Consider the following 7,162-nt stretch of genomic DNA (forward strand, 5'->3'; position numbering starts at 1 on the left):
CAGCAAGCCTACTGGTTCAACCAGTTTCGTAAATTCCACCATTGCAATCAAAGAATCAGATGCTTGTAGGGACTCTGAAGGGACACGGGTGGTGCTGTGGGTTAAACCACAGAGCCTAGGACTTGCTGATCAGAAGGTTGGCAGTTTGAATGCCTGCAATGGGGTGAGCTCCCGTTGCTCAGTCCCAGCTCCTGCCAACCTAGCAGTTCGAAAGCACGTCAAAGTGCAAGTAGATAAATAGGTACCGCTCTGGCGGGAAGATAAACGGCATTTCCGTGCGCTGCTCTGGTTCGCCAGAAGCGGCTTAGTCATGCTGGCCACATGACCCGGAAGCTGTACGCCGGCTCCCTCGGCCAATAAAGCTAGATGAGCGCCGCAACCCCAGAGTCGGCCACGACTGGACCTAATGGACAGGGGTACCTTTACCTTTAGGGACAATGAAAGCTCATCCAACCCAATCTCCCCTGCCCACCACAGCTGAACTCACAAAAAGACATCAGTTTGCCCTTTTGTTTCTTCTACTGCAACAGACCGACATGCCTAGCCTTCTTGAAATTAATCCAAAGCAAAAACAGGAGAACTGTCGGGTGTGGAAGAACAGCTCGACCCATTCCTCTGCCTTCCACAGCTCGTCCAGAGGTCTGCAAAACCGGCACAGGAAGTTTCCCAACAGCGCAGAGATAAGCTGTAACTTTTGCAAACGACTGCAAATCCCAGCAAGGCAAATTAATGGAGAAAGGGTAGGGCGAGGGGGGACAGAGATTAGCAACACACTGTGCCTGCCCAGCTTGCTTTCTTGGCCCAATATTCTACAGAAGGTCTGATACTGCATTTCCCACCAGTTGTTACTTCTAAATAGTTTCCCAAAGCAGCTCCATATACCCCTCACCCCCATCGTTCTGCCTGGACACTGAGGTCCAGCTCCGAGGGCCTTCTGGTGGTTCCCTCACTGCGAGAGGCCAAGTTACAGGGAACCAGGCAGAGGGCCTTCTCGGTGGTGGCGCCTGCCCTGTGGAACGCCCTCCCATCAGATGTCAAAGCGATAAACAACTACCTGACATTCAGAAGACATCTGAAGGCAGCCCTGTTCAGGGAAGTTTTTAATATGTGACATTTTAGTGTATTTTTCATCTTTGTTGGAAGCCGCCCAGAGTGGCTGAGGAAACCCAGCCAGATGGGCGGGGTACAAATAATAAATTATTATTATTATTATTAGTAGTAGTAGTAGTAGTAGTAGCCAAAGCCTTATTTTAAAATGTAAATTGTCTCTAAGAAATGCCTGCACCTCCCTCGTGATCTTACCCTTTACCAAGCCCCTTGAACCTAATTCAATCTGACCTGCTCTTTCAGACCCTCGAGACTTCAGTGTGGGCCTTTGTCATTCTTGCAAAAGAACCGGTTCTCCATCCCATGGGCTTACTTGCTTCATCTCTGCTGCCTGAACACAGTGACCTGGCAGAGACTTTTATAACTTGCCTCCCAGGGTTCCTGAGCAACACTTTGCTAAATGAGAGTGCAGAAGCCTTACGGTCTTCAAACAAAAACATCTTGGAGGTCCCGGGCCACAGGGAAGTTAGGCTGGCCTCAACCAGAGCCAGGGCTTTTTCGGCTGTGGCTCTGATCTGGTGGAACGCTTTGCCACAAGAGACTAGGGCCCTGCGGGACTTGACATCTTTCCACAGGGCCTGCAAGACAGAGCTTTTAGCCAAGGCGCAGCCTGACCCCCTCCTGGCAATCCTCTAGCCCCATGGTTGCCATTAATTTGATTTGAACTGATTTTAAAATGAATTGATTTTAGAATGCTGTATTATTTTACTGTTGTTAGCTGCTCTGTGCCCGGCTTCGGCTGGGAAGGGCGGGATATAAATAAATTATTATTATTGTTGTTGTTGTTGTTGTTGTTGTTATTAGGAGTCTCAGCCGTCTAGGGAAAAGCTTGCCAAGTACCTTGGAGAACGCTGTCAAGTGGAAGGAGAGGCTGAAAGCTGACAACCTGCACATTGTCCACTCGCTTACGGGACATGTCAGGATTTGAACTCGGGTCATCCAGCTGCAAGCCTGCTGAGATGAAAGTAGTCTCTTGTAATCGGCACCCTATTTGGTTCAACTCAAATGCCTGTTTCTGCACTGTGCAAATGTTATGCGGTGTCAGTGACCAGGGCAGAAACTGACCACTAAGGCACAAAAAGTCACCGTGCATCCTAAAGGCCAAAGTTTACTTTCTGATGTTAGACATATCTCTCAGGCCAGCTTAAAACAGCACATTATTTGCTTTCTATAAGGACAAAAATCAAGTTATTGCCAGACATTCAGTTTTAATCAACGGCAGGTTATTAGTCTCCCGAGGAAGTAGCTTGGAGTGGTTTGGCTTTCAAGGCAGACTTTGTACCCACTCCCTAGAAAGCTCCTGGCTTGCAGCTCTGCTCAAGGAGGCTAACTGGAAATCTCAGTTTATTAGTTTGCATTTTAAGCACCAAGCACATTTTCAATGTTGACTCTCTGGAATAAGGCTTTTTTTTTTTTTTAAACTGCCGTTAAGTGTTTCCAGATGTAGATTCATGTTCAGACTTTGAAGGAACACTGCAATCTTTGTCTAAGGCTGGGTTAGGGTGCGGGGGAGAGACCAAAGATGAAAGCTTCTTCTTTCTGAAATGAAGCAAACTGAAAAACCAAACTACGTAGAGGCTACAAAAGCATGTGTAGCTTTGGCAGATGATCTCGCATGAAATGTGTAGATATTCTGGACTTCAGGAATGGGGAACCCCAAGGCTACAGATTTCTCTGTCTGGTCCTCAGAATTATCTCCAGGAAACATCTCCTTCCCAAGGCCAAGTCACTGGCGCCTGCTTCAACCCCCATGTTTTTGCCTTGCTGGAATGTGCTCTTTGTAGGAATGGATTTAGGCACAAGGAGAGGTTATATTGTTGTTATTTATCCCTCCTTGCTCACGTGAGTGAGACCAGCAGAATACCATACTTTGCAGCTTTAAACTTGGAAACTAACACAAGGTTGGGCTAACCTTCTAGAAACAATAAACCAGGATGCTTTAAGGCAGACTGAATTTTCCCTGGCATTACCCCCCCCCCCTTAAAAATAACAATCACAAACACATTGTTTTGTGAAGAAGTAAAAGTAATGTTTACTTACATAATCTAGGACTTGAAGCAGCCATTAGCAAAATGAGTTTATAACTACTATCTAAATCTAAAAGTACAAAATCGAAGTTCAAATGGTTTTGCACGAGAAAGCTAAAAAGATCCAAGCCCGCATCTCCTTGCTTCTGCAAAGTGCATAATTCATACCTCTCCCTAAATCGAGTCAACACTTCAGGCCATAGAAAGCAGAAGTGACAGATTTGTGCCATAGTGAATGTGCTGCAAAGCACATTACTCAGGAATATATTCCATAATTAAGGCCAACCCACCCACTGATTGCTAGCTAATCTTGACCTTGGGGTAAAATATATATTCCTTTCCCAAATATGGTGAACAGTGAGGATTTTCTCTTTTTTTAAAGCAGCAGCTCCTGAGGGAGAAAAATGAAGGTGGAATATACACCATTGCCAGAAAGACAGGAGGTATGTTGCAAACTATGATAGGTGTGTGTGTTGTTGTTGTTTAGTCGTTTAGTCGTGTTCGACTCTTCGTGAGCCCATGGACCAGAGCACGCCCGGCACTTCTGTCTTCCACTGCCTCCCGCAGTTTGGTCAAACTCATGCTGGTAGCTTCGAGAACACTGTCCAACCATCTCATCCTCTGTCATCCCCTTCTCCTTGTGCCCCCCTACTTTCCCAACATCAGGGTCTTTTCCAGTGAGTCTTCTCTTCTCATGTGGTGGCCCAAGTATTGGAGTCTCAGCTTCACGATCTGTCCTTCCAGTGAGCACTCAGGGCTGATTTCCTTCAGAATGGAGAGGTTTGATCTTCTTGCAGTCCATGGGACTCTCAAGCATCATAATTCAAAAGCATCAATTCTTCGGCGATCAGCCTTCTTTATGGTCCAGCTCTCACTATATATAATATCAAACTGAAGCACTTGCAGATAAACCAATCAGGAAGTGCACTAGAGACGCTGATTGACCATCGTTATTGATGATGGCATAGACTTTTCGCTGCCTCTGCCTCCAACAAATAGAAAACCAGCCAATAATCAGGGAAACACATTGGTCTCAAGTTCCTACTATCTTGTATACCTGCCTGCAGACTGAACGCCCACCTCCACTTGCAAGGCTGAAGCATGGCATGGGGAAGAGTGGATAGAATGTTTGTCTACTTCCCTCATCAATATGAGAATTCAGGGCCATGCAGCAAAGCTGACTGTTGGGAGATTGGGGAGAAGCATTTTTTTTTTTTTTACACAGCTCAAGGAAATGGCTTCCACAAGATGTAGTGGTTGCTCCCAACTTGAGAATTAAGAGAAATCAATGGCTAAACACCACAACGCTTTGTGTTCCGTCTCAAGGGTCAGAGGCCACTTGCCCTACTACAGGGGTACCTCAGGTTAAGTACTTAATTCGTTCCGGAGGTCCGTACTTAACCTGAAACTGTGCTTAACCTGAAGCACCACTTTAGCTAATGGGGCCTCCTGATGCTGCCACGCCACCGGAGCACGATTTCTGTTCTCATCCTGAAGCAAAGTTCTTAACCTGAAGCACTTTTTCTGGGTTAGCGGAGTCTGTAACCTGAAGTGTATGTAACCTGAAGCATATGTAACCCGAGGTACCACTGTAGTATCAATTGGCAGCAGTTGCTGCCATGAACACAACAGCACTCTCCCAGAAACTGGCATTCATGGCTAGCGAAGATCGATAGCCATATTTTCCTCCATAAATATTTTAAAGCCATCCCAGTCGGCTTGTGGCAAAGTTCAGTTGGCTTTGAAGCGGGGATTAGAGGAATTCATGGAAGAGGAATGATGGGAGGATGTTATGTATTTTGTGGGTTTGTTTTTTGTTTTTACTGTAAAGCGCCCTGCGATCTTGAAATGTAAATTCAATAAATAATACCAGTTGCTGGAAACTGCAGGGAGCACCATTGCCCTCGAGTCCTGCTTGTGGGCTTTCCACAGGGATCTATGGTTGGCCACCGTGAGAACAGACAGGCCTTTGGCCTGATCTCGCAGCGCTATTCTTATGTTCATTTTCCAGCATCTTTTAAACTGGCTCTACCAACTTGGCAGCCATGTACACCAGTCACCAGCTCTTCCGTCATCTCGTACTGAGCAAAGCAGTTAAGGCATCTGCTGCCCCACAGTTTATTTTTATGAGTAGGGCTCATAATCGGTTGTTAATGATAAAGCAGGGTATTATTTTTTCCTAGATCACTTTGGCAATCAAAGTAGGCCAGCAACTAAAGTTAATGCTTCCAAACAGAAATAGCAGGCTCAATCAGTGCATCACCTCACACTTATTTTGCAACGAAATCCTTTGTATGTTCGCTGCAAAATAGTTTTATTGGGTTCAGTGGGGCTTTTTCATGATGAGGATTGCAGGCTCAGCTTAAAAGGGACAGCAGCAGCAGTAGCTCTACCATTCAGAAAAGCTGTTAGTAATAACTTGATTCCTTTTCAGGAAATATGGCATTTTACAACCAGATCCCAAATTTTTAAGGGCTAGAGAACACTTTGTTTTAAAACTTGTTATGCACCTTAATACATCCAGGCAACAAAAGTTGATTAAACGAACTTGTTAAAAACGACATGAAATAAACAGAAAGATGCTGAACGAAGAACCAGTTGCTTATTGCCAAGAAGTTCCTGCGTTCAGATGGAATCACTAAGTATCACCTACCAATTGTAAAGTTCAGCTGCTGCCGATGGTTTAGCAGTAGCAGAGCAAAATGCCCTCTCTACCCACAACCATGCGATTATCCAACTTTTAATTACGCTATTAAGTAATACCGTGAACTCTCAAGCCACTTTGCTACTGTGTTAAGGTTTTCACACCAATGTAATCTTGGACAATTACTACAATGCGGTAAGAATTCTCTCTCCAAAGTTGTGTTTTGATATTTTTATTGTTTATACCGTACACAATAAAGTGGCTCTCTCTCTACCAATGTCATTTTGGCATAAAACACTGCCAGAAAGGAGCAACTGAGAATGTGAGCCAAAAAGGCCTTAGCATGAAGCTCACCTAAGTCACCAAGTCATTAGGTAGCCTTGCCCACAATTCTACTATTCATGGAATGGAGATCTCCTCCCGCAAAATACTTTCCCGTCCTAGAGCCTAGCTTCCATACTGTGCTAGTACAGTATACTGTCTCAGAGAGTGATGAACTAGGAATTCAGTTTGGAATCCACCTAACATCATGAACTTGGTAGTCTCTGGAAATCCCTCCATGCCATCCTTTCCCAAATCTGCGCTATGGAAATAACACAATGTATGTGTGGTTTGAATAGACTTTTAAAAATGTGCTAGATGGAACTATGTATTCAAAAATAAAGAGCAATACCATCTATGATATTGCTTGGAGGACAATGCCATGTCTAGCAAAAGTTTAGACTTAATACAAGCTGTAGCTATGAAATGGAGAAAGAGGAAAATGTCACCATTCAAAATTTACCTTTGACCAAAAGATAAGATAGATAGATAGATAGATAGATAGATAGATAAGATACAGGAGCAATATAAAAACCACAATTACTGCATCTACCTGCACACTTGAATACAGCATACTGATAGTAAAATTTGTTGTTGTGATAGAGGTTCAAACAACTTTAATTATTTTCATTTATTTGTTTATTAGGAAATGAGTTTCAATGCATAAGTAGCTTATCAGAGCTGCTGACGATTTCATAACGACGTTATTGCCAGAACTTCACAATGGAACTGCATAGTCTGGGTGGGTGAGTGAATGCATGTTCTGAAGTTTTGCTTTTATAGATAGGAAAAAAAAATGCATTGTCCTTTAGCAATTACGCTTTCATAAGGCTAGCATTCCAATGCAAGAGTGTAAAATCTCCTTTTCTGACATCATGTACAATAAAGATCACAGTTCTTCCACAATAATGCACATCTTAAACACCTCAAAACCAGCCTGAGATTGCAATTCCCATGTGGTAAAGCTGTACTAATCTAGTTCAACCAGGCACGATGCTGTTAAAAACCCACCATGTTATAAACAGAGTTAAACTTGCATAAGCAGACTGGCAGAACTTCCTCC

General features: G+C 44.0%; 1 long non-coding RNA gene across 2 annotated transcripts in view; it reads left to right on the plus strand.

Moving 5' to 3' along the window:
* The window catches only part of LOC310674241, a 34,974-nt gene that overhangs the window by 10,599 nt on the left and 17,213 nt on the right, over nt 1-7,162 (plus strand). For both annotated transcript variants that reach the window (XR_014509469.1, XR_014509470.1), the window contains exon 3: nt 3,520-3,577. This is a non-coding gene — a long non-coding RNA (uncharacterized lncRNA). The remainder of the gene's footprint in view (nt 1-3,519; nt 3,578-7,162) is intronic.

The sequence above is a fragment of the Podarcis tiliguerta genome, assembly GCF_965153285.1.
Source record: "Podarcis tiliguerta genome assembly, chromosome: 3".
Lineage (NCBI taxonomy): Eukaryota > Metazoa > Chordata > Lepidosauria > Squamata > Lacertidae > Podarcis > Podarcis tiliguerta.